Source organism: Equus caballus, chromosome 1 (assembly GCF_041296265.1).
Source record: "Equus caballus isolate H_3958 breed thoroughbred chromosome 1, TB-T2T, whole genome shotgun sequence".
NCBI lineage: Eukaryota > Metazoa > Chordata > Mammalia > Perissodactyla > Equidae > Equus > Equus caballus.
In genome coordinates, this window is record NC_091684.1 from 44,577,902 (window position 1) to 44,605,592 (window position 27,691).

Here is a 27,691-nt window from a genome sequence, read left to right on the forward strand (position 1 = left end):
CTAATCATCAGAAAATCTGTGGCCATTAGGGCTGTCAAGTAGAAATCCAAAATCACTCAGAGGCCAAATCTTCAAGAAGATACGTCCTCTTATTAGTCCATATGGAGTAGGTCCATGGTACCTGAATTTGTAGACTGTCACCTTCTAACCAAATGTGACCTGTTGACACATAATTATGACATTTACAGAAATCTGATGGTCTACTGGTGAGGATTTTGTCTCCTTCCAAACCAGTTACTCTTCTACAAATATTTTATTTTAGATCACTCAGGCTTTTTGTAATCGCTATGTCACCTCTTCAGATACCATAAAAATATTGACTAAGATTTTCTGCAAAGACGATATCTGAATTTTGAATTGTAGGCTCCATTGATGGTCCAGGACATGTGACAACATCACCAACATATTCAAAAGCACAATGAGCCCTACAGCCATACTGAATAGTATAGCCAACAAAGCGAAAGGTCTTTCCCAGAACACCAGGGAGAATAGTCCTTTGTAGACTCTGCCACCAGGGCCAAGAAGATACTGTCAAGACAGATGAAAGGTGAACTGAGAGGGTAAGCACTCAGCAATCATGGGTCTGTTCTACAAAATGTTCAATTTTTAGGGTAGTTGCAGGGTTTCTAGGAAAAAACATCTAAAACATGTCTCAATGCATTTATGGGTGATCCATGGTTTCTGCATTCACCCAGAGAAGCGTGGAAGGACGCCGTCCGCCCCAAAGAACGCCAAAGATCTCCAGGCAGGACTCAGGTGGGCCTTCCTCACCTGAAAAATCAATTTTTAATTTCAAGTTTAATAGAATTTATCTTTACCGTGCATCTGACCTTCTTAAGAATCCAGTCTAAATTCTGGGTCATAGTTTGGGAATATTGGACAACAGGTCCTTGAATAAGTCACAGATTCTTTTTCAACTTAGATTCGAAAACTGTAAGATCAGAGAGTTAACTGAAAAAATTACCCACTCAGTATCTTCTGAGTAATATGAAATATAAAGCATCCAGAAATACGAAATGAGTTAGAAACTTAGTAGTAAAAAGGAAGATAAATAGCATTTTTGTAAGAAAATGAAAAATGCTAACTGATTTTTTATGTCATCTTTTGTTTTGTGCACTGGTTACATCTGGATTATGTGCCACAAACTGGAATTCAAGCAGATTGGCAATTTGCTGAGGTTTTGAGGACGAGATCAGAGTTTGGTACAGCTGAAGTGGCTGGAATCTCCAGAATAAGATAAGAGACTGGAAGAACTGAGCAGGCAAGATCACTTTAAGTTTATATAGGGCCTCTCCATAGGTCCTTGACTCAGTTCTGGACTCAACATTGCACAATAGTAACACCCAAGGCTTTCCAGGGAATGGATGCTACAGGGTTGAGAGCAACACAGAAATACTACAGGTGAAGCAGTGTTGAGTGACCGTCCATACTAGTAAGGGGGTAGAGAGATGGTGGCATTTGTTAATATCCTGAGAACATACCTCCAACACCACAAACACCTTAATTTAGAAATAGTGGGAATACCATAGGGCAAGATTCTCAATCTTGGTACTGTTGATATTTTGGCCCAGGTAATTCTTTGTTGTGGGTAGGCCTTACCCACTAGGTGACAATAGAACTTTTTCCAGTTGTAACAACCGAAAATGTCTCCAGACATTGTCAAATCTCCTCTGGTTGAGACCACTGGCTTAGACTCATACAAAGTCTAAAACCAAGTGTTGACAAGATCCATAGGGAAAACAGAAGTTAGAGGTGGAGTTCTAGTAAGTTTGGGGAAATTGGGGAATACCTTGGGCTTTCCACAGACCTGCAATAACAAATTATAAAACCATCCTGCAAAAGATCTAGGAGATCAGCTAACCATTGAAGTGATTAATGAAAAAAGAAATCAACCTTCTTCTGAAGAAGATAATAGAATCCACAATCTCTATGCCATATCATCTATAACATCCAATGAGTAAAGAAAAAGTATTTAACATGAGAAGAAACAGGAAAATGGCCTAAGTCAAGGAAAAAATGTCAAAAGAATCCAACCCCCAAATGACCCAGATATTGATATAGTAAATATTTTAAAGCAGCTGTTTTACGTATTGTCAAAAATTATAGGAAATACAGTCTTAAAGACTATAATAATTGGCAAAAGTAAACACTGGCAAGTTAGCCTTTGAAAACTTTAAATTCCTTACATAAAAATTTAACCTTTCACTTCTCACTTATCAGAGCTGCGCTTACAGGCAGCTCAACATGCCTGGTATAAGAGCATCAGGGTGCCAGGATCCCAGTTTACTCCAGCATGCCGAGCGAGGAGATAGACAGTGACAGGTTTGGGGCCCACAGGTGGAGATCAATGGGGGGCAATGAGTCCAGTCTGAACTTTGGGCAAGCCCAGTTAATAGTTTAAATATGTACAGTAGTGTTAAGCCAAATAAGTATAAACATATTGATAATAATGGGATCCGGAGTTGCCAGGTTTCTCACTTTCAGAGAAGGAACTTACAAATGTAGAAAGGAACAAGGCTAGAATAAATGCTGTTATGTTGGATCAAATTTATAGGTATCAGAGTGAGCCCTCGCTTCTTAAGATAGGTAGGTAAATAGATGATAGATAGAGGATAGACAGATAGATAGACAGATACAGATAGTGAGGGGTGTGTGTGTACATGTACAAATATAGGTATTTACTGAATGTGCCCACTGAAGCAAGGCTACTCCAAAAAGAAATAGCACAACTAGCACCCAAATCTTGTTTTGTAAATGTAATCCAACACTAAAAGAAGCCAGAAATTCATCACAAATGGATGATTCCAAGACAAAGGAGAAGAAAACACAAGATAAGACTGGAAGATTTTATTATTCCAGAAAGTAAGAAAGTACCCAAAAGAATAACGAGGTTGCAAGAAAAAGAAATATGCTAATTTCTTCGTTGCTTATGAGAGTGAACTAATACATACTCTTTAAAAAATTAGACAATTAACACAGATGGGTTACTAGTGGTTAATTTATAATCATAACTTGAATCTTTTATAATTATAAACTAGAACATGAATTCAATTTATATATTTATTGGAGGAAACACACACATATGCACAAAGCATAGAAAGTAGGCCACATAGTGAAAATCTTTTAAAGGCACACTTGCACTAAGAAAGAGTGGGTTCTGATCTCAGTACAAGACAATTCTGAATTCAGGCCTTTTTTAGGGCATTAAGAAATATATAGAAAGACACTTCATAGAGATGTAAGATGTGAGCCACAACTAGCAATGAAGATACTTGTAAATATATCCATGACATAACATAGTTAGGAAAGTTGATTCAATGGGTTGAAGTTGAACAGTAAAAACTGAAAGCACACAATTCTTTGCGTGTGTGTACAGATGCATGTTTGTGTGAGCATATGTGTGTATACCATATGTATAGCTACATGTAGATGTACATTAAAATTTTGAACTATGTGTTAATTTTTAATTACAACATAAAATAAAGGAGAGTTTAAATAAATCCATTATTAAAAGTTTACATGACTTGAATCGTTGTTTTAGATCATTCATAGAAGGCCTAAAAACAAAAACTTTTATTTAAACAAATTTTATAATTTATAATTTTATAATGTATCTATTTCAAAACATGATTAACTCTGAAAAAAATGGCCTCAAATTAATTCTGCACTCTCTGCTCAATCACTCCTCCTTTCAAGTTCCAAAGTTTATTTGGATGATTTTCACCAGTAGACAGCCTTAATGAAAATTAAATAACTTACTAGTAGAATGCTAAAGTCTTTCCATGAGATGTAAGTAATTGTCTTTGTTCATTTAAGTGGAAAGAACCTTTGGAATAATGAGTTAAAAGCAATTATTGATATAAATAAACACTTTTTCTCTTGTCTGTGCTCCGTTCTTGCTGAGATGATTGCATTGCTAACTTGATTAATTTAGTGCATCTTCTCCCGTGGTTATCATGGTATTATACACTCTTCCCTAATACATTCCGCCCCATAATTCTCTATTAAGAGAGGTTTAAATGGAAGGAAGGGAATGTTCTTTGTTCCAAATAATGAACCCAGGCCCCTTGGCAGCATATTCATATAAAGCAAGTGGATTTTATTACAGGCTTTATTTACAGAACTGGTAATTTTCCTTTCCACCCACATTGTTTGAGATCTAATTATTTATTCATTAACTTGTGTAATTCATTTTTTTCATTATGAGGAAAAATACATTTAGAGTAACATTATTTGGGGTCTGAAGGGGTTTTAACATCAATTCATATAACTGTCTACCCAAAGGAGAAATTCCCTGCATAGCATCCTGACAAAGCACTATTCTATTTCTGATTAGTTATTTCATTGATGGGGAGAACTGAATAGGTCAAAGCAGTCACAGTCTTATTGAAAAACTAAAGTATTCGAAATTAAACCAATATTTATCTAAAACATTACTCTTTTTATAATGTTAACTCCTTGGGTTTGTTCTACCTTCTGGAGAAGCAAGAATAAATTAAAGAAACACACTACTGTGCATTCAACGAAGGCAATTATACATATAAAGAGCCCAATGTATATCTCCTAGAGCTCTTTTACTAGGCTATTTTGGGTTCCTTCAGGACCCCAAATTCTCTTCATGACCTTCTGTTCCTTCTCAGTCAACTGCATCTTTTCTCTCAGCAAAGGGCAGGGAAAGAATCAAGACTGCAAGCTGCCGTATTTGACAGCAACACAAGCCATTTCACAGAAGGGCATCACAGCAGCGAGCTTCACTGTTTCCTAAGGCAGGGGTTCTTCCACGTAGCAACTCCATCCTGTGGAACACGTATCACGAAACTTGTATTGACACTGACTTTAGAAGTTAAAATATCTTTGAATTACTCAAGAAATTCTCAATATAACAGGCTCTGTGGTCCCTTTGATAGACAAACCGTATCCCTTCTCTATTGGTTTCTTTTTTTGTTGCTGGACAAACAACTCTTAAACTCCTCTGAGGCCTTTCCCTGAGTGGCAGGTGGTAAGAAATGCTCTCTGTTTAATTTTTTGTGTGTTCTAATTATCATATCATAAGCCTGAGGAGAGGTTCTCACATCCCGGTCATCATGGAGTGGACTTAGTTTTAGTTGAAACGTTTGCTTCATCTGATGGGACTCTTGGCTGTGATGTCAGCTCACTTCATTCTTCTTTCTGTAATTTGCAGCTTTGTCCTCCAGATTTGGGCTGTTGTTTTCAATTCCTCATATACTGAAGCATGTATTCTCCAATATATGTCCTAATATAGTTCACATTAACTATGTGTACTTATCACACAAAATATCCCATAAACCCATACTTTTTCCCATAAAAATATATTTGATCAAGTACATTCTATATTCTTATAACTTAAACCATAACTTCCTCTATTTTAACGTAGTGGATTACCTCCTAAACTATGTTTCCAATCCGGATCCTTCACTGATAGATTCAGACTCAAATACTGGTTTCAGCAATTACCAATGTATAAACTTTCCGAAATTAATTTACTGACATATAGAGTAGTGAGGTAAGTATGAGATAGGTATTGAGTACATGGTAGCTATCATTTGATTGTTTTAATCAACCCAAATGTCCTTTTTTTTCTCACTCATCGAACTAAATTTCATCTGTGTGAGCTAATTATTTTGAATTCTTTTTTAAAAAAAATAATTAATCATTCTCAGTTTTGAATTATCCAGAAATTTGATAGGCGTGCCTTTGCTGTCTTCATCCAAGTTAAAATCCAAAGACAAAATCTCAAGGCTCTTGTAGAATGTTAGACCTTGATCTTAGCTCAAGCCTCTCCCAGTGTCCCTAAGATAATATTAGGTTTCCATTATATATGCTCCCAGAGCAGCCATTAATAACCTCTTAGTGACATTTTTTTCATTGTAATTGGTGGTTTGCTTATTCATTTCTACAAAAAGATGAAAAATGACTTGGCCCTGTCTTGTTCACCAGTGTAACCCTTGTGTTTGCAGGCACACAGAAGGCCCTCAGGACACAGCTGTTGAATTGAAGCTTTAACTGATTAATTAACATTTTCCACTTCGGTTGCCCTTATGTCAGGCTGATATTGATCTACTGATCGACACTCTCTTTCGGTCAGAGTTATATGAAGTCGAGATATAATAGACGAGTGAGATTGATGCTGTTTTCTGACAAAATATTAAAGTGGATCATTAAACTGACAGCTTCTGAAAATTTAGCAAACTAAATTTGCTGGATTGCTAATTTGAGTCACATTAATGCTCTTTTTGGTGTCTAGAAAATGTAATGATGGCACATTTAATTACTATTTTAACATAGTTCATGACAAAGTCCAATATGGCCATGTGTATGTTTACAATGAAATGTAGACTAAATACCTACCACAGATGAGTAGTTTGACTTTTTAATAAAAGATAACGTATGGTTTATGCTAAAGCTAGGCCTCCAGGAGCCGTCGAGTACAGTAGTCAGCTAGGAGTAGGATTATGTCAGAAAATAACAGAAAGGCCTATTTGGCATGATTTGCTGCTCCCCAAGCCCACTGAGGAAAGCCCTCCCAGGAATAGATGAAAAATGATCCGTTTGTTTTGCTGGCATCATTGCAGCAGAGGGAATATTTTTCAGGTCTTTATCTCCAAGGATGACACTGAACCCCAGGAAAATAAAAGAGAGCCTCAGGCATGATGCATAAATTTGTTATTATATAGCAAACACACCCTGTTTTCAAAAAGCTGAAATCAGTGAGAAGGATATTTCCTAATAGGTCTGCCTTTCAGTTTAGGTATTTAAAAAGAACATGCAAATACCTTCCTTTTCATTTTCAAAGTCATTACGATATCTCGTGAGGAATTAGTGGTTTCTCCTAGAAACACTCACATGAGCAAAAAGACCTTACGGACTGTGGCAAGAAGAATTTTAAAATGGCCTACAAGCTTTCTCGCCTCTCTCCCCCAGTGTACACACTCTGAGTAATCTCCAAGACTGAGTTTAGTGGACTTTACTCCCATAATTAGGTTATGTTATTTGTCTCAGTTGATTTTAAGAAAGGAAAGTTATCTCAGTGGACCTAACCTAATTACATGAGCCCTTTAAAAGAAGAATTTTCTCTGGCTGGTAGCAAAAGTCAGAGACATTCAAAGCCTGAGAAGGACTGGATGTTCTTTGCTGACTAGCATAACGATGGAAAAGTCCACGTGGAAAGAATCTGAGGTCGGAAGCAGATTTTTTTCTCAGATCCTCTAGGGGAGAGCACAGCCTTGCTTTTACACCTCTGTGAGAACCTGAGCAGAGAACCCAATCATGCTCTGTCAGACTCCTGACCTACAGAAACTGTGAGATAAGAAATTTTAAGTGACTAAATGAGTGGTAATTTGTTATGCAGCAATAGAAAACTAATACAGGCTGTGTCAGGAAACATTTGGTGCCTTAAGAAGAAAACTTTTCGGGGCTGGCCCCGTGGCCGAGTGGTTAAGTTCGCGCGCTCCGCTGCAGGCAGCCCAGTGTTTCGTTGGTTCGAAACCTGGGTGTGGACATGGCACTGCTCATCAGACCACGCTGAGGCAGCGTCCCACATGCCACAACTAGAAGGACCCACAACGAAATATACAACTATGTACCGGGGGGCTTTGGGGAGAAAAAAGGAGAAAAATAAAATCTTTAAAAAAAAAGAATAAAACTTTTCATTAAAGTTACTCAATGCATTATGGATATTATCTTTTCTGACAAGAATACGGAAGCACAGACATTGTCTTAGCCTGTGTTTTGCAATGAATGAATGAAGCTTTTCAAAATGTTAATCATTTCCGTGGTGGAGGTTGCTTTAAGTCATTTTTATAAACTGTTTGGATAAATTCTAAAATTCTGCATTACATTTGTTTCTTTATGTCTTGCTATTCAAATAAAAAACAACTTGAAGATAAGCAAATACAAACAATGCCTAAACAATGTTTCTGCTGTGTTCTCCTGCTACATGAAGTGTCTGTAGTCATTTCATAGTAGTAATACATCCTCAGCGAAAAGATGGGGATGATCAGACCAATTTGGAAGCAGTGAAGGAAAATAAAGTTGATATTTGCTATTGCAGGTCTTCTCAGTTGTATTTCCTACAAATTAGCTATACAAGCACTACAATACTGGATCTCTACATGTGGCTTCATTTTTTTCCTGAAGACGTTAGAGGCATTTATTGCTTCCTTCTCTGTCCGAATCTGATTCCCCAGGCAGTTCGGACATGAGCCTCTACCCGACTTCTTCCTTCCGCCTCTTTTTCTAATATTATCCTGATGCGGCAGCAATGGATAGTGAGATGTTTCTTTCATTTCTCTTATGTCAATCAGAGTTCTACTTGAGTTCATGTAACATCCGTTATAAAAAAGTTAAAATTATAGACAGTGCCCATGTCTATTCCTTTTAGCTGAATGACAAGATATTTGCTGTTAGCTAGGTGGTTCTTTTTTTTTAAGATTTTATTTTTTTCCTTTTTCTCCCCAAAGCCTCTTGGTACATAGTTGTATATTCTTAGTTGTGGGTCCTTCTAGTTGTGGCATGTGGGACGCCGCCTCAGTGTGGCTCAATGAGCAGCGCCGTGTCTGCACCCAGGATTCGAACCGATGAAACACTGGGCTGCCTGCACCAGAGCGTGTGAACTTAACCACTCGGCCACGGGGCTGGCCCCAGCCAAGTGGTTTTTGTAAGCCATTAACAATCTCTGGGCCCTTACATCCTATATTTTTGTTACTTTCTGACTCTTCTCCTCTTTTGGTGAAAATGAAAATGGTCTTTTGCTAGCTATAATAACTTCAGATTTCTAATAATTTGGGATCCCCAGGCAGCAGTCTGAGACAGTGATTAGCGTGACAATGGAAAAGTCATTTAGGAACTAAGATAAACATGTACAATCAGACCTTTGTTTGATATGAATCTTGACTGGGCCGATCTTTGACAGCAGATGTTATAACTAATTTAAATGTTCTACCTTGATTAGAAAGCAGTCAGGGCTCATTATTATTTCATTTCCATTCACTCCAGCACATTTAAATAGACTTTCTTGCGCTTCAAATTTAGTGGGTCCACATAGGAGGGAGTACACTAAATAAAATTAATACTTAAACAAAAAATTCAAAGAGACAGAACCAAGAAGACAATAGATCTGTACAAAGAACTCATAGGAATTTCCAGAAAAGAATAAGTAAGTATACGTCATCTCATAGCAATATATGGAGGAACACAGGAAACAGCACAAAGTAAATTCCTTCACAGTTTAATGAACCATTTTAACTATGAAAATTTGCAAATATTTAATATAAATACAAGCACTTACCTAAACATGAACACTTTAGAAAATTCTGAATTAACTAAAAACTATTGTTTGAGAAATAGAATATGAAATAATGTGGCTTGGAGAGAGGTAGAAAAACATAGAAGATGTTACAAGATAAGCCATGAGAAAGAACAAAAGAAGAAGAGAGAAAAAATGAAAGTATATAGCTAATAACAAAGAAAGCATTGTTGGTCCCTAAATTTCCAGTCTCTAATACTCTTGTTTACTAAAAGGCCTGGCTTTATTGTCATCCTCTTGAATTCACTGAAATTTCCCCATCACTTCAATAGCTTCCTTCCTTTGTAGATATTTCTACATTGTGCGAAAGAGCAGAAGAGCAATTTTATATACTTCAAAATGTTGTTTAAGAATCATATGAAGTATTATGTGGACAAAAAATGTGAAAGGAGGGGCCGGACTGGTGGTGTAACAACTTGTCCATTTTGCTATTGAGTTATATAAATTCCTTATAGATTTTGGATAGTAACCTCTTTTTCAGATATGTGGTTTGCAAATCTTTTCTCACCTCTGGATGTCACCTTTTCATTTTGTTGCTGATTTCTTTTGCTTTGCAGAAGCTTTTTGGTGCGATGTAGCCACACTGGTTTATTTTTGCTTTGATTGCCTGTACTTTTGGTGTCATACCTTAAAAAACCCTTGTCAAGACGAATTTCAAGGAGCTTTTCCCCTATGTTTTCTTCTAGCAGTTTTACAGTTTTCAGGTCTTACAATTAAGCCTCTAACTGATTTTGAGTTAATTTTTGGGAGCTATGTAAGATGGGGTCCAGTTTCATTTTTCTCCCCATGGTTATCCAGTTTACACAACACCATTAATTGAAGAGACTATCCTTTCCCCATTTAGTGTTCTTGGCTCCCTTGTCAAATATTAGTTTACCATGTATGCAGGGGTTTATTTCTAGGCTCTCGATTCTGTTCCATTGGTCTATGTGTCTATTTTTATGCCAGCATCATACTGTTTTTACTACTATAGTTTTGTAATATGGTTTAAATCAATTAAGTGTGATGCTTTCAACGTTGTTATTCCTTCTCAGAATTTCTTTGGCTATTCAGAGTCTTCTGTAGTTCTACATGAATTTTAGGATTGTTTTTCTATGTCTGTGAAAAACGCCATTGGGATTTTGATAGCATTGCATTGAATCTGTAGATCTGTTTACTATAAGCTCCTCCTCGTTTTTCCTTCTTCATCTGATCCCCAGTGGTCAAGCCCCACAGATTCCCCCAGTGAGCTTTGTGAGGCAAGATCTGAGTGGGCCACCCAGGAAGCATCCTACAATGCTCGAGGAGCTAGATGTCCACCATAGGCTCTCTTTTTCCCATGGGAGAGGTTATAGGAGGGAGGGCCCTCTTGATGGGGCTCTAGAGTTGCAGCAAGGGAGAGGTGCAGTGCAGTCAGAATGTTGCCATTCTTCCCCTTCTAATGTGGTACTTCTTGGTCTCTGTGGTCCAAAGGGATGTTTCGGCCTCACCCTCTGGATCTGGAATTTTCACAATGGTGTGTTGTCTATGCATAGTTGCTAGTTGGTCTTTTTGTGAGGGGTATGGAAGTTGGACACAATCTATGTCACTTTCTTGATGACCAAACACTACATTCTTAACTGACTCTGCCACTTGCTATGGATGGAATCTTTTGACTATAGATAGTCTCTGTTTTGAATTTGTCATGAAATAAACTTCAAGTCACCAAGTAGGAGCAGTAAAACATCACAATGATAAGTTTCTAATGGCGATTTTAAATCTTACGAAATTTGATTGTGTGTGTGTATGTAAAAATTTTCCCCAACAAATTACTTGTACTGTATTATTGAGTTTAAACATGTATATCTTTCTGGAGCTTAGATTTCACTGCCATCCTGTCTCCAACAGAAAGTACGATGTTCCTCTACACAGCCATAGCCACAACCACAAATAATTTTGTGTGCTGTTTTCTTAGTAGTCAAAAAAATTCAACGACACTGGGAAAATTTTTTAAAGAAGACTTAGAGAGTCTGATGGGAAACACACACACACTCATCTTTCTAATATTACTTTCCTTATTGTTTAGGCAGCAATTACTTTATCTACTTTGGAGCCAAAAATGTATAAAGTTCACACACACACTTATGCACATAAGCTAATATTGATATTTGGCCTACAAAATCTCCAATTAAGTTTGTGGGTAATTAAGACTAAGCAGATGGTCATCCACAGCATTTATAATGTTTACTTTTTTTAAATAGAACTATAAAATGTTATAACAAAGAATGGGCACAGAATTCCAAAACTGAAGTAGACTATTAGCTAGGCTTTTATTAATGAGCCCATTGAAATTAACAAGTAAACATAGAAAACATAACTCTCAAGTTATTTATAGGTGTTTCTTTTTTTTAAAAAAAAAGATTTTATTTTTTCCTTTTTCTCCCCAAAGCCCCCAAGTACACAGTTGTATATTCTTCATTGTGGGTCCTTCTAATTGTGGCATGTGGGACGCTGCCTCAGCTTGGTTTGATGAGCAGTGCCATGTTTGTGCCCAGGATTCAAACCAATGAAACACTGGGCTGCCTGCAGCAGTACGTGTGAACTTAACCACTCAGCCCTGGACCAGCCCCTATAGGCGTTTCTTAACATAAATATTTTGTAAGACTGCCTGTAGATTTCCAGATAGATCTGGCAGCATATGGAGTCAATCATTCCACGACTCAGATTATTCAGAAATAGCATAATGAGATGGGTACAGGGCAATGACCACCCAGAGCATCCTGTAACTCAGAGGACCTTGAGCTGGGCACTAAAATTTGGAAACAAGTGAAGAATTTGGAATTTTGGTACGTAAAACTAAGCCTGAGGTTTAAATAGCTGTCACCTTTTGACACAGATATGGAGATAGACATCTTAACAGTCGAGAAAAACTTGAAGACATAAAATAATACATACTATTCAATTTTAATATTTTAAAGTCTTAGGTGTAAGCAACTAATTATGGCCAGGAAGAGAACAGGAATCAGAAACTCAGAGAGTCAGGCAGGGAAAGAAAATTTTAACCAAGGAAAGCTTTATACACTTCTAGCAAGGAATGGGTGCAGGTGTGAACTTGTGAAGTGAAAGTCATTCTGCTAGATAAGAATCAAGAATTTAGAAGTACTAAATCTAAGTAGAGAAAAGGTAAAATGGAGGACGTTGACAGGGCAGCTAGGTTCTGACTGGTCTAATGAACCCCCACCTTCGGTGAAAAGCTTCTGTACCTCTGTGAAAGATGAAATAATTTCCCTTCTCGCCAAATGTCCAGGCCCCAATCCCTGGGACCTGTGACAGTACTACCTCAACTGGCGGAAGGGTCTTTGGATATGTGATTACATTAAGGATCTTTAGATGTGATTATCCCAAACTTTTCAGGTGGATACCGTGTAATCACGTGTCCTTATAAGAGCCAGGCGAGAGGGTCAGAATAAGAGGAGATGTCACAATGGAAGCAGAGGTTGAGTGATGCGGCCATGATCGGGAGGGCGTGCAGACTCTAGAAGCCGGATAGGGCAAGGAATACATTTTCTCCTCCAGAATCCTACTCTGCCAACACATTGCTTTTAGCCTAGTGAGACCCATTTTGGACTTCTAAGAACTGATAAGATAGTAAATTTGTGTTTTCTTATGTCACTAAGTTTGTGGCAAATTTTTACAGCGATGGCAGGAAACTAATAAAACCACATTGTTTTTTCTCAATGGTCAACAAATACTTTGGCTACTTTAAGTGTACCCATGGTAAAAACTTTTAAATGCCTCTTTGCAATCCATTTTTCAGTTTCTTGTGAAGTAAAGATGAGCATTCGTTCCCTAGGGTTTCTCTCCCAGTTATTTTTCTCGGTTTTGTGGTAACAAATTTCTTTCCATTGTGAAGGATAAAAAACAAAATCTATACCTTTGATATGCTATGGATGCAGATTATGAATGAGGATACAATGTGGCAAGGACTACGGTGTGTTCAATATTATACTAATTGTTCTGCTTATGTTTTATCTGTTCTTCCAAAATTTTCCTCAAACACTCTTATAACACAACCTCAGGGCAAGGGTGTGCCCTTACCTAGTGAAAAAAAGACCAACTCTTCCTGCCATCCTTGATTTTCTCTTTAGTTTGAGGTAAATTACCATCTTGCCTAGTTCGAGCAGAAAAGTAAAGGCATTCATTACTTCTAATGCCCATTTATTGTTTTTGGTATAATCCTTATTGCTCATATTTGATGATAAGCATGTTGAAAATGGTGTCTCTGGCTGCTTCAACTCTAAATTGTTCTGACATGCATGGTGACTTTTACCTAAATATTTTATAAATGTATGATTTGCAAGCTATCCCTGGGCTGGTCGTCTGTTGTTGTTTTTTATGCATTCAGAAAGCAATATTTTTAGTTAGGATATAGAGCTATTATTAGTCTACTAAGTTATTCTTAAAACAAGCATGAACAAAAGTAAAAATAAATGAAGTTCTTATTTTGATTATATTTGTTTGGAGATTCTGAAAGTAAAAACACAGTTATTGATATCTGCTTCAAGATGAAATTTTTTCCCAAACAGAGAATGAAAATAGTATGGTCCCAAGATCACATAATCTCAAAGAGGAGAAAATAGAAAATATTAGTAAGAAAAGAACAATAATATTTGATAAGATAATAATATAGAGAGAGTAAAAATTTATTGATGAATATTAGGCAGTTTTCCACATACATAAAAATCTTTAGGAAAAACAGCAGCAGGTTAGCCACTAGAGTGAGTTAATATCATAACCTAAAATGTTACTTGGTTTCTAACTAATTCCCATGGCTATATACCACGCAGCAGAAAATTCATGCAACTTTCTCAGATTGCTCATATCCTGCTTCTTTAATATTTTGTTGGCTGGTCTTTAGAAGTTCCACAGACGATTGAGAAGCAACCACAGTGCATCTAGGTTTACAGATAAAAATATAATATTGAATAAGAAAGCAAGAAGCACGTTTACTGGACGTTTTAAATTAAGCCATGAGGACATAAGTTTAGGATTATACATCTCTCGATTGCCTGAAGATTTCATGAAATGACACTTTCGATTTAGTTATTCGCATTCTGATATTCTTATCAATTTATTTCTGTTAGATTTTTGTTTGTTTGACTTTGGTTTCTGTTTTTGTTTTTTCTTACATTGTATCCGTGGGTCTCCAGCATGGAGAAAATTACCTGTCTGCAAGTGATATAAAAGACTTATTAGCAGCTGCTTTTTATGATGTGTTTTACTCCTGTTGTCTGGCTTAACATTTGTAATAGATGTCTTTGTTTTTTACACCAGGGGTAAAAAATATTGTAGGGGAAAAATACTGTAACTGGCTGTATCTTTTAAATGGTGTTGATTTATGAAGCGGCCACGTTACCTGATTTCCAAAGACAAAGATGCCCTCCAATAAAAAGTGTGATTCTATCTTTTCCTTTCCCTTTGGATGATGTTGAGATTATTCTCATTCATTTCTAAAATAGCCTTTTATCTCCTTCTGCTGTTCAAAGCAGCTGATAGCTAAGCACTATTCTTTTTCCCCACAGCATTTGATCTCAGCAAAGGTGCTGGGAGAAATTTGCCTCAGGTTTTAACATCGCTTTCTACTTTTTTTCAACAACAAATCTCTATTTAATTAATTGATCAATTCATTGTTTTGTAAGGAAGAGTGGCCCTGAGCTAACATCTGTTGCCAATCTTCCTCTTTTTGCTTGAGGAAGATTGTCACTGAGCTAACATCCACACCAATCTTCCTCTACTTTGTATGTGGGACACTGCCACAGCATGGCTTGATGAGTGGTGTCCCCTTGTCCTGCCCTGGGATCCAAACCGGCCAACCCCCAGCTGCCAAAGTGGAGTACGAAAACTTAACCACTACGCTACCACACTGGCCCCTCTATTTAATTTTTAATGTAATTTGGTGATCATTTTGGTTGTGTTAGTATATGCACTTAAAATATGATTTTAAAAATTGAATATATGTAAAATGCACAGTAACTTAATTTCTTCAAAAATCATAAACTTGTAGTAGTGTGTATTCTCAAGTTGGAGAAAGCCATTAATATCATCCTTTTATGTGTTGTCTTTTACTCTGTGTCTCCAGGCCAAAGGTGGTATACATGTAAGTGTTATATTGTAGGAAGTTGGGTTTATATCCAGCCAGGATACTAATGCTTGGTTTCTATCAAAGTCATTATATATGATTTGTTTTTTTCTGTTAAATGGCAGACTAGTATTTCCAGATATTTTAATGATCCTGCTTTAGTTTGGGATGTTCCTGAATTTTCAAAGCAGAGCCCAAGATACTTCTAGAAATGTTCCATTAATAAACCACTAACAAAATATTTGTAAAATCTAGTCCTATGACTACCATTTTTGGTACAACTCATTTGCATGCATACACCATTATTACTAAATGATGCTCACAAAGCCATGACTGGTTCATGGATATGCAAGTGACAAATCTGGAAAGCCACTTATCAAGTAAGTGAATAAAGTGAATTAAAAGTGAATCGTGATTAAAAGTGGCTATTGTAAAGAAAATTGTGATGTGTACTATGACTGTGTCATGAAAACCCAGTACTCTCTATTCCCAGTACTCTCACCATCTAGTCTAAACAATGTCTTTCTCTCTGGTTATACTTCTGGAGCTCTACAACTACTCCTCACAAGATTTCCCAAGTATCTACTGCTATGTAGTCTTGAGATTGTACATTCTCCTGATCTTTCAGGTGTACCAGATGTTTTTACGTGCATTAACCTCTAGTGAGCATTACTGTGTCTTATGAAATGCGGTATGTATACCTATAGTCAAACATGAGGTGACTTTCAATATTGCAGCACTTGGAATTTTCAATATTAATAGCTATAGTTTTACATAGTAAAACACATAATTGTGTAAAATATGTATGTTAGCAAACCAATGATTTCTATGTTGATATAATATCTCCTTTTAAAAACAAAAAAATAAGTAAATAAAGTGAGTTGATTCAAACGTATGAACTAAATAATAGAACAATATGGCAGGTAATATAGCAAAAATCATGATGGTGGTTACACAAATGGCTGGAATTTAAGGTATGTTAGTTAGAATAACAGTCCACTGTAAGAATAAACCAAAAGTAATCCTACATCTTTAGCAAGAATATAATATCTGAAAAGCCAGATTCTCTCAAGTCTTCCAACAGCAATACTGCAGTCTTGATGTTATGACTTTCACGCGGCTTCCATAGGGCTCACTTAGACCCAGCTCACAGTTCAGTTCTTAGGAAAGTAGTTCAATGTTATTTTCTACGAAAGTATTTTCATTTTAACTTTTTTCAAAATTATTAACTATTTTGTAACATGTCATGTGCGTCCTTAGCTCCAGATCAATGATGTGCTTACAGCTTGCATAAGATTGACACTAGGAAAGAGACATTGAGAAAAAATTTAGAAATCTTAAGCAGCTTTCAGATCTATTTGATATTTTTCCCCAATTCAAAATCTCAATGGCATATTTTTTCAAGCAACTTTCTAGTAAATTCACCATACTATTTCCTAATCTTTGTATTTCTGCTCCCTGCCTGTGGTTTATAGGGAGAAGTTTAATTGGTTATGGACTAGAGATTTTCATCTTGTTTTTCTCTCTGTCCTCCAGCATAACCTGACTCTCACAGGACTCAGAAACTTTCCAGGGGCATTAATTAACAAAATACTTCAAGATCACTAAGGAAGTAAGTCCAAGACAAATTCCCTTAAAGCTGTGTTTAACTGTACAATTAAGAATTTTAAAAAATAAAATAAAAACAAAAAATAAATGTTGATCCAATTTTATAATTTGGTTTGAGCCTGTGGTCCCAGGTAAAGACTGTTTTTAATCAGTTATGAAAAACCAGATGGAGGAAAAGCTTTTACCTCTTGGTATTACTGTGTTAAAAAAAAGTATCCATTTTACACCAAATAACACAAATGCATTCTTTTGTGTTAGTTTCAACTCTTAGGTGTCATTTATGGGAAATTATCTTAAAAAAGTTTAATCAAATGGAAATCTGATATGAATACCTGAGTGTCCTAGGGAATCCAAAGGCAGAAATATTGCAACCTAGGAAAAAACTAAATCAGAGACCCAAACATTATTAGGGATTTTTCCATTTTTCATCCATGTTTTATCACATTTCAGCTTCAATTGAGACATTGCTTGAAATGGTAGCTGCTCAATAGTGATTAATCATTGCTACCAGATTTTTTTAACTTTGTATGTTGAGATACCTTTAGACTTAGAACAGAGTTGCAAAGTTAGTATAGTTAGGTTATTTATTTTTAATAACTGCTGTATTTTATTCATCTTTTTTTTGTATTTTTTGTAGCAGGACTACCCTTCTGAGTCAATTTCATCAGCTGTCTTGCTTGAAGTTTTTAGTTAAACTTTTTTCCCTTTGAGAATTCACCAACTTGAAAGCCTATCACGTAGTATGCTTTTTAAAAATCTTTTTAAAAATCTCTATTCTTTTCCTTACACATGAAGAAGGAAGAAAATGACATAAAGTAAATAGGAGTGTGTCTATGGATGTGTTGCAAATGCTATCTGGGGCTGCAGATGACTTTTTGGTCTTATCATATGAGATAGACATCCCTCCAAAAGTTGACTGATAAGCTATATATCTTCAAATGATTTCTTTAACCTAAAATGCTGAGTGCATAGTTCTGTGAGTTTATGTGTCAGGCACTTGATCCCTTTTAATAATGCAAAAGAGTCCTTAACCATTCTGCATGTCTAGCAGGAACCAGGGAGTTAACATTTCTCATAGAGTGTAATGCGTTTCTCACTCTAGTGAAAGGATATGACATTCTGTGAAATTTCTGTCCATTATAATATGCTATTAAAATATCTAAATACTTCCCAAACCTAGACCATCTTCTAGTTGTTTTGCTCTTCAGTGAAACTGTGATCAAGGGCTATATGTCTTTGACCCTTCCTTCCTCATCTGTCCTTAGTGAGCTGAAACACTTCCCGGTGAACTGTGCTTGTCTATAGGGGATCACTCTTAATCACATACAGCCTTCCTTTTTCTTTAAAATGCTAAAGCTAGAGAAGCATACAAATCTTGGAATATAGTGGGTGTTTGGTCAATTATTTGACATATAAACACATCACAACGGAAGTTTGAATTTTATTTAGATGTGCAAATGATTTGGATTCAAAGGCTCATATACTCTTTATCTCATAAATAAAATTGATAATGTACATAATTGTCTTGTTTTCATAAGTTTGAACAGTCCCATCCCACCTTTGTAAAAATAAAATTAGATTATATCAGAGCTGGCCGCTCTACCTTTGGCGATGAAACAACCTTAACTAATCTTGCCAACTAGGAGTTCATCAAAAATTCATAAACACTAAACTGATGACTTATAAACTTGTAAAATATTCGGTGTTAAAAAAGAGAAAAATATTTCCCCACTGCTGGAGTTGAATTAAAAGAGAAGCTCATTTTTCTGATATATATACCACTTGTGAATTTACCAGGAATAAATGAACCATAATTGAGTAAAAGATAAGATAGAAACTTTAGTCCTTTTAATTTGATTTTATTTGGTGCATTTGATCCTATTTCCACTTCAGCCTCTAAGGAGTTCCGTAAAACTAGATGATTACTTTTTGTTGCCTAGTTTTTGAGACACAAATATAAGGATTGAGGTCATTATAGACATGTAGATTTTCCCCTTGATCCTTTTTTATTGAGGTACAATTGCCATACATAATTATATTAGTTTCAGGTGTACAACATAATGACTTGATATTTGTGCATATTGCTAAATGGTCCCCACAATGTGTAGTTAACATCTGTTACCATACATAGCTACAGAATTTTTTTTTCTTATGATGAGAACTTCTAAGATCTTCTCTCTTAGCAACTTTCAAATATGTAGTACAGTATTATTAAATATAGTCACCGTGCTATGCATTATATTCCCATGACTTATTTATTTTATAAGTGGAAGTTTGTACCTTTTGACTCACTTCACCCATTTTGCTCACCCTCCACTCTCCACCTCTGCCAACCACCAATCTGTCTCTGTGTCTATGAGCTTGTGTTTTTTGTTTTTCTTAAGATTCCACACATAAGCAAGATCATGTGGTATTTGTCTTTTTCTGTCTGACTTACTTCACTCAGCATAATGCCCTCAAAGTTCATCGTGTTGTCACAAATGGCAAGATTTCATTCTTTTTATGGCTGAATAATATTTCGTCAGATATACAAAGTTTTCCTTATCCATTCATCCATCGATGGATATTTAGGTTGTTTCCATGTCTTGGCTATTGTAAATAATGCTGCAATGAACATGGGGGTGCACATATCGTTTCAAGTTAGTGTTTTCATGTTCTTTGAACAAATACCCATAGTGGAATTACTGGATCACGCGGTAGCTCTATTTTTAATTTTTTGAGGAAGCTCCATACTATTTTCCATAGGGCTGTACCAGTATAGAGTCCCACCAACACTGGGTAAATCAACTGTGTTACCTCCAGACAATAGAATATTACTCATCGCTAAATAAATGAGCTATCAAGCCATGGAAAGGCATGGAGGAAACTTAAGTGCATATTACCAAGTGAAAGAAGCCAATATGCAAAAACTACATACTGTATAATTCCAACTATATGACATTCTGGAAAAGGCAAAATTAGGGAAACAATAAAAATATCAGTGGTTTCCAGGGGTTGAGGTGGAAGGAAAAGATGACTAGGCAGAGCACAGAGGATTTTTAGGGCAGTGAAAATGCTCTGTATGATTTTATAATAATGGATACATGTCCTTATGCAATTGGCCAAACCCATAGTATGTATGACACCAAGAGTGACCCCAAGGTAAACTAAGTGATTATGAAGTGTCAGGATATTTAAGAAAACCCACTAAATATTTTGAGAGACTAATACCAGTTTTTAGTGTGCAGCCAGTGTTCAGCCTAACATGTGGAAATAATGGGGTTCTCTTATTACTACAAATAAATTAAACAGAAAAAAATTCTTACTTTCCTTTTAATATTTACATAGTACTGAAAGTAACAGATTTCTGCAACTTCTAAATACACAGCAGGTTTTGAAAATTTTATTTAGGGGGAAATATTAACTTTTGAGCAGTGAAAAAAATTATCTTTTCTCTCTTCCCACTTTTCCTTACAAATAAAAAATTATGAAAAGGCCTTTGGCTCTTAAATAAGCATGATGATTAATGACATTCTTTGTCAGATACGTGTTGACTTTGATTGATTGAGAAACAAGGAATGAAACTTAGCCACCACATTGTGAAGAAGCTCAAACCACATGAGGAGGCCACATTTAGGCATTTGGATTGAGAGACACCCAGCTAGGATTTCAGCTGAAAACGCAACATATCAAAACTTGTGGATGCCAGTAAAGACATTTGTGAAGGTGCTGGCCCAGTGGGTGAGTGGTTAAGTTCACACCCTCCGCTTCGGCGGCCCAGGGTTTCAATGGTTCGGACCCTGGGCATGGACATGGCACCGCTCGTCAAGCCATGTTGAGGCAGTGTCCCACATGCCACAACTAGAAAGACCTACAAATGAAATATACAACTATATATACTGGGGGGATTTGGGGAGAAAAAACAGGAAAAAAAAAAGATTGGCAACAGTTGTTAGCTCAGATGCCAATCTTTAAAAAAAATAAGATATTTGTGAGTGTGTGTTTGTATGGGGGAGATTTACTGTGATGTTTAATTTTATCTGTCAACTTGGCTGGCCATAGTACCCAAATATTTGGTCAAATACCAGTCTAATATCTGGGGAAGAGTTTCCTTCTTTACTTCAAGCTAATAAATGGTGTATGGTAGGCAGAAATTCATACAATGAATTAACTCTTTTTGTTTATTATTTACCTCCAAATACTACATTATAGAAAAGCACTATTGGAGAGTGAAGGCAAGTAATCTGCCACCTGTTTCCATACAGTGAGAAGGGAGATTGCCTGTTGGTATGGCTCTCCTTACCATATGCGTATCTTTAGATTTACCTCTTTACTTAAAAGAGTAAACATTCTAATGTCTGTTCCTTATTAATATATTTAATAAAATTAGGTTTGTCTCCATGTATTAAAATTATCTTTCTATTCACATTGCAATTACTATAAATTGAAATTTAGAATTTGGAACATGGTTGATTCTTATTATCAATTTGTGGAACTGTTGAGAATTTTTCTACTTCCATGTATTTGGGAGGTAGAAGACAGAATAATGGTTAGGAACGTGGCCTTTTGAATCTTACAGAATTAAGTTAGTATCTCAGCTCTGCCAGTTACAAACTGTGTGTCTTTGGGTAATTCGGTCTTTGTAAGTTTCAGTGTCATCATGTCAAAGGATCGTCATAAAAAGTAAAGACAGGGGCCTGCCCAGTGGCATAATGGCTAAGTTCGTGCACTCTCCTTTGGTGGCCCAGGATTGGCAGGTTCGGATCCCAGGTGCGGACCTACACACCACTCACCATACCATGCTGTGGCAGCCTCCCACATACAAAGTAGAGGAAGATTGGCACTGATGTTAGCTCAGGGACAATCTTCCTCAAGCAAAAAGAGGAAGATTGGCAACAGAAGTTAGCTCAAGGCAATCTTCCTCACTAAAAAATAAAAAGTAAATAAGTACTATAGGTTAAAAATTTATCACAATGTTGGATATGCAGTAAACATTTATGAAATGGTTGCTATTACTATTATTAATGTATATTTTAATGGGAATACAGACAAGTATATTCCTGTAATATTCCCTCATAATAGTGACTTCTCAGAAGTCACCAATGAATGTTATTTCTTAAACTGAAATGTAGAAATGGCTCAAATTCCACTAAAAAATAATGATAGAACCTTTATATATTCCCAGGTCATGAGTAAGCAGAATAAAACTTGTAATGTTCTAAAATACCTTTAATTTTCTTGATGTGGCAACCCCAGGTCAAAGGGAAAATATGAGTGGATGCAGGGTAATTTCAGGGCTCTGGGAAGGCACCCTGGGAAAGGTGGAGCTGCAGGAAGGAAGAGTTGTTGCTTCACTGTTACTATCTTATCAAAAGATAAAATGTTAGAAGAAAAATGGCGTTTGCTCTAGAAGTTAACAAACTAAGACTGCCAGATCAAGGAAAGCAAGGAGATTACCCACATGCTTTGGGATGGAGTGGGGAGGAAACTTCTTCTCAAAGTTTAATAATTAATCACGACAGGAATTTGGCTTTTCTAGACCCACTTCCTCTGCCATCTCCTGACACTACGAGACGTTAGCTGGTGACGTTTGTTGAAGTAACTCCGAGGCTAGTAAGACAATTCATTTGCATAGAAGAAGAATTTTGGTTTGGCTATTCAAATGTTGCACATACTTTAGTAGTAAATCATCTGTGACCTTTATTCTCTATCATAATTGTCTTAAGTGCAAGAGCTGTCACCTCGTTTCACCTGATTGGGTGACATAATTCAGATTTTTATATATTATTTAATCTCTAAAATATGTAGACTTATATTTTTAATTATCTGGTTTTCAGGAGAAGTTTGTGTAACCTTACTTATTGGGGACTTGAAAAAATAAATCTGGTAGTAATTAATAGAAACAAATTACCAAAAATCGGATGTACACTATAATAATTGCTGTTGCCTGAAGAGATTTATCATGATAGATGATGTTTTTGACATTAATATATTTGTCACCTATAAAGGTGTCAAATTATAGTTGTTGCCAATATTTAAATATTTCTTCACTACTTACAGAATTCAGGACTCCAGCGCCGATCATGTGACATGAGAAAAGGCCATGGATATTGATTTCTGCAAAGATACTGGGTTTTTTAATAAAATTGATAAGCTCAACTAAATTCCAACAATTATGAGAGCTAAACGATGGTTTGACTAACTTACATACAAACTTATTTTTAACTTACTTCAATGCTTTAATAGTCTGAAGCAGTGATTACATAAAATAGCACCATCCCAGATGACAGAAGCCTTGTCATTGACACTTTACAAAAAAATTATCTTCAGCCTTGGCACTCCATAGAATTCTAAACCCATAAATTCACATGAATTTTAAAAATACACTTTGTGAAAACAAAGTCATTATTTTCTTCCTCTCACCTTACTTGGTGACATCACAGTCTGCTTAGTAACCAAGATCAGAAGTTTGGGAGTCAGACTCCTGCCTTCCTCATGGGAAAAGGGGATAAAAGCAGTTCCTATTTTAGGATGTTGCTGTAAGGGGAAAAAAAAGGAAAAAAAACCCCGCACCATATATTATACATAAGAGGCTTAGCATGGTACCTGACATATGCATGGAAATGCCAATAAAAATTATTATTATTTTTTTTAAGATTGGCCCTGAGCTAACATCTGTTGCCAATCTTTTTTGTTTTCTTCTTCTCCCCCAAGGCCCCCCAGTACATAGTTGTATATCGTAGTTGTAGGTCCTGCTGGTTGTGCTATGTGAGATGCCACCTCAACATAGCCTGATGAGCAGTGTCACATCTGCACCCAGGATCCAAACCAGCGAAACCCTGAGCCGCTGAAGCAGAGTGGGCTTACTTAACCACTCGGCCATGAGGCCGGCCCTGAGTAAAAATTATTAACAGTAAAGATAAATGGTAACTAATATTTTATTGTTCCTTGCTTGCATATCAGTCTTCCTAATTTAGACTGTTAGTTCTTTGAGGGTAATGTCCTTGACCAATTGTATTTTAATTCCAGCATCTCAAATAATGTCCAACATATAGCAGTAATCATATATTTCTTGATTTGTATATAACTAAGCATGGTCATTAGACATCTCTGAACCATTTCCTACAAAAACTATCATAGTATCCAAGTAGACTGGCCCATGCGATGTCTGCAGAGTCAGCTGAAGGCCATGCTTCAAATGCAGATACTGGGCCTCCCACAGGCAAACTCAGTTGGAAACCTAAGTGAAGGCCCACAGATTTGTATGTGAATAAGCTCTGCAATTGTATGTAAATAAGCTCTACAATTGTATGTAAATAAGCTCTACAATTGTATGTAAATAAGCTCTGCAATTGAAACCTATCCACACTTCTATTTGAAAACCAACCCCCAAAGCTTTTCCTAATCCTAACATGCTCTCCAATCTTATGTGTTGCCACCAGAATCTCTCCAAATTACAACTTTCAGTATTTTGTATACTCTCTACAAATGTAAAATACCTACCCAATTGTCTATAAGACAAAATAAAATTTTTTATCTCAGCAATCACAATCAAGGGCCTTGTGAAATCTGATTCCAAAATAATTTTATGGCGTAAACCAAGACTTCTCTAAATCAGCCGAAGAGGATTCTGCTCACCCACCTTACTCTTTCCTGCCCATGTGTCTTGGCTCACACCAGTCCCTCTTGTGCCCTCAATGTTCTCCCCTCTCCTCTCTCTGCCATTCTCTTTCTCTCTCTCAAGTCAGTGATTCTTAGCTTGAGCAGACTATGAGAATTATCTGGGGATCTTTAAAAACATGCCAGTGCCCTGGCTCCTGCTCAGATGAATAGAGCCAGAGCCACTGGTAGAACCAAGACGCCAGGTGCAGTTTACCTCCCACCTTATCTTAGCCGCTTCCCAGAGATGCCCCACCTCAGCTAGAAAGACTCAGTGTTTCTCCTTTGAAGTCTTTGGAAGCACCTATCATCCTTCCTGCCACTCACACGTGACCCTATACCACTCCTTAGCTCTTATCCTTGAATTCCCTCTTAGATAGACAAGCTATTCTTACATTGCTAATATCATTACTTGGAAAGCATCAGTTATTGATAAATATATATTTTGGGAAAAATAGAGGGAAGTCACTTTTTTTTTGAGGAAGATCAGCCCTAAGTTAACATCTGCTGCCAATCCTCCTCTTTTTGCTGAGGAAGGCTGGCCCAGAGCTAACATCTGTGCCCATCTTCCTCTACTTTATATGTGGGACACTTACCACAGCATGGCTTGCCAAGCGGTGCCATGTCCGTACCCAGAATCTGAACTGTTGAACCCCAGGTGGCAGAAGTGGAATATGCACACTTAACCACTGAGCCACCGGGCCGGCCTGGAAGTCACTTTTTTTAGGAGTGAGAAGAGATGCTAATATAGAACTTTCTGGGTAAACATTATGTTTTAATATTCACATCTAAAAGTAACTTTTCCTTCAGTTTTCTCCATAAAGGGCATAGATATTTAGCATTTTAAGCAAGGGACAGGAAATAATCAAGAGAGATATGTATAAAACAATGTGGCACAGGGTTTGCCATTCTGGAATTTGTGTTCCCTCTCTCCCTTACCTGCTCCCCTTCTACAAGAGTGATTAATCAGATCAGAACCAGCTTCAGCACAGGACATAGGAGTAGGAATTTATATTTAGAACTGGAATCCTCAGGGGTCTAAGTTTGACTGCTTTTGTAATATCAAAATATTAAAATGAAAAATGACAAAAATCAAGCAGCTCTGCAGATTTTTGAATAATTTCAGGCCTTTGATGATCCCAAATATCTGGGGGTTTAATCTCACGAAGGAAAAGCATACAGCTCTTTGCATTTTTCTCCATTAATAAAAATCACACAGACAGCTTTTAATCTTCTCACCTTATCAGCCACAAGCACCTATGGAGGGTCACCTCTTTTATAGACTCTGTACTAGGTGCTGTGCTTGATTTTTGTGAATTTTATGGTATTCCATATGGTAAAGAAGAATATGTCAATTTGTTTTAAAAATGTTTATTACGCTGGTCTCGAGCCCTTGCTAATCATATCCATAAAATGAGAATAGATTGGACATGTATCGTTAATAAGCCCAGTGGCTCAGATGAAACTAATTGAATAATTTCATCATTTTATAAAGTCCGTGTAAATTTGGATGCTTGTGGATTTTCACCAAGAGCTGGACAGACTTACAGGATAGTTAATATCAGAGATTGTGTCCACAGGGGCCTTAGCCTTGACCCTCAGCAACAGTAGCACAGGAACTAACGGCTGAGTCCAGGTGCAACCTTTTAATATGAAGACAAAGAGTGCATGTCTAATGGGGTATGTACCATGCAGAGTTTTAAAGATCTTTTGGATTGAACCAAAATTTTATTCTCTGAAATTAAAGGCACTTTATTGATATAATTTAGTGTTTGTATTCTTAATGTTTAGTCAAGTAAAGTCATCTCAAATTAACAAAATTAGTTTTCAACACAAGTGAATCTCCCTGATGCCATGCCATGCTGGCAGTGGCCATTTATGAATTGTATTATTGTTTTAAGTAGATTTTGTTTTCTGCTATGGTATGGAAGTTAGTTACGTATTTCAATTCTATTGTAGACAAAAGATATTAGAAAGCTGAAAGGGATCAGAGGCTGGGACAAGTGATCCAAAAAACTAGAGTTGAATGTTTTCTTTCTATCTTTTGACATATTTTCCCCTTACTTTGAAAAAAAAGAATCCTTTCTCTTGTTCTAATTTTCTTATTACTCTCCTTTTTTATTTTGTAGTATCCTTTTTTAAATTGAGATATAATTGACATATAACATTATATGAGTTTTAGGTGTACAACATAATGATATGATATTTGTATATATTGCAAAATGACCCATTTTCTTAAGAGATATTGTTTAAGGTAAAAAAATGAAAATTTGTGATAAAACTAGAATTATTTTTTGGATTCTTAATTGAGGGGTCCTTCAGCTGGACCATCTCTGAGTAGCTTAGCTCTTGATGGAGTTCTACTGCATTTCTGCTGGAGTTACCACCCAAGGCTAATGAGAGAGTCTAGGCAGAGCACTCAACTTCCGACATGGTGGGAAAGACTCTGCTTGCCTGTTACACAGGATGAAGTGGGGCTATGAACACACCATTGCAGTCACATTGATGCTCAGGAGTGAGTGAAGAGTGTTCCTCCTCAGGGCTAGGAAGGAGAGTATCAAGAGGTTTGCCCCAATTCCAGCCATTACCAACTGGCTTGATAGTACTTGTGCACAGAGAAGATAGGAAACTGAGCTAATGCATTCTAAAAGGCAGAAAGAACAGGAAAGAACTGTTCTTTAGCTTTAGATGACTACTTCATTTTCTCCAATCCTGTGTTCAGTATCATGTTATGGAAGAATGCATTGGAATTACAATTGAGTTAAATAGAGGACATGCCTCACATGGAACCAACTGTGATTTACCTCTAAAGATCAGAAATTTCGTGAGCTCCTCCATGTTGAGAAATTCACATAGTCATCTCTATTTAACATAACAACTCTGAGGGAGGACTTGCTTTTTTTTTAAGCCTATGAGGAAACTGAGGGTCCTAAAAGTTAAATAATTTGCTTGGAATTATAAAGCTAATATTAGCATACACGGGATTTGAATAAAGATCTGATAAATTCCAAATCTAGAAATTT

At 36.5% G+C, this 27,691-nt stretch overlaps 1 pseudogene; it reads right to left on the minus strand.

The window, feature by feature from the left end:
- On the minus strand, positions 1 to 27,506 carry LOC100071940 (mitochondrial inner membrane protease subunit 1-like; annotated as a pseudogene).
- Between the last annotated feature and the right edge of the window lie 185 nt (positions 27,507 to 27,691).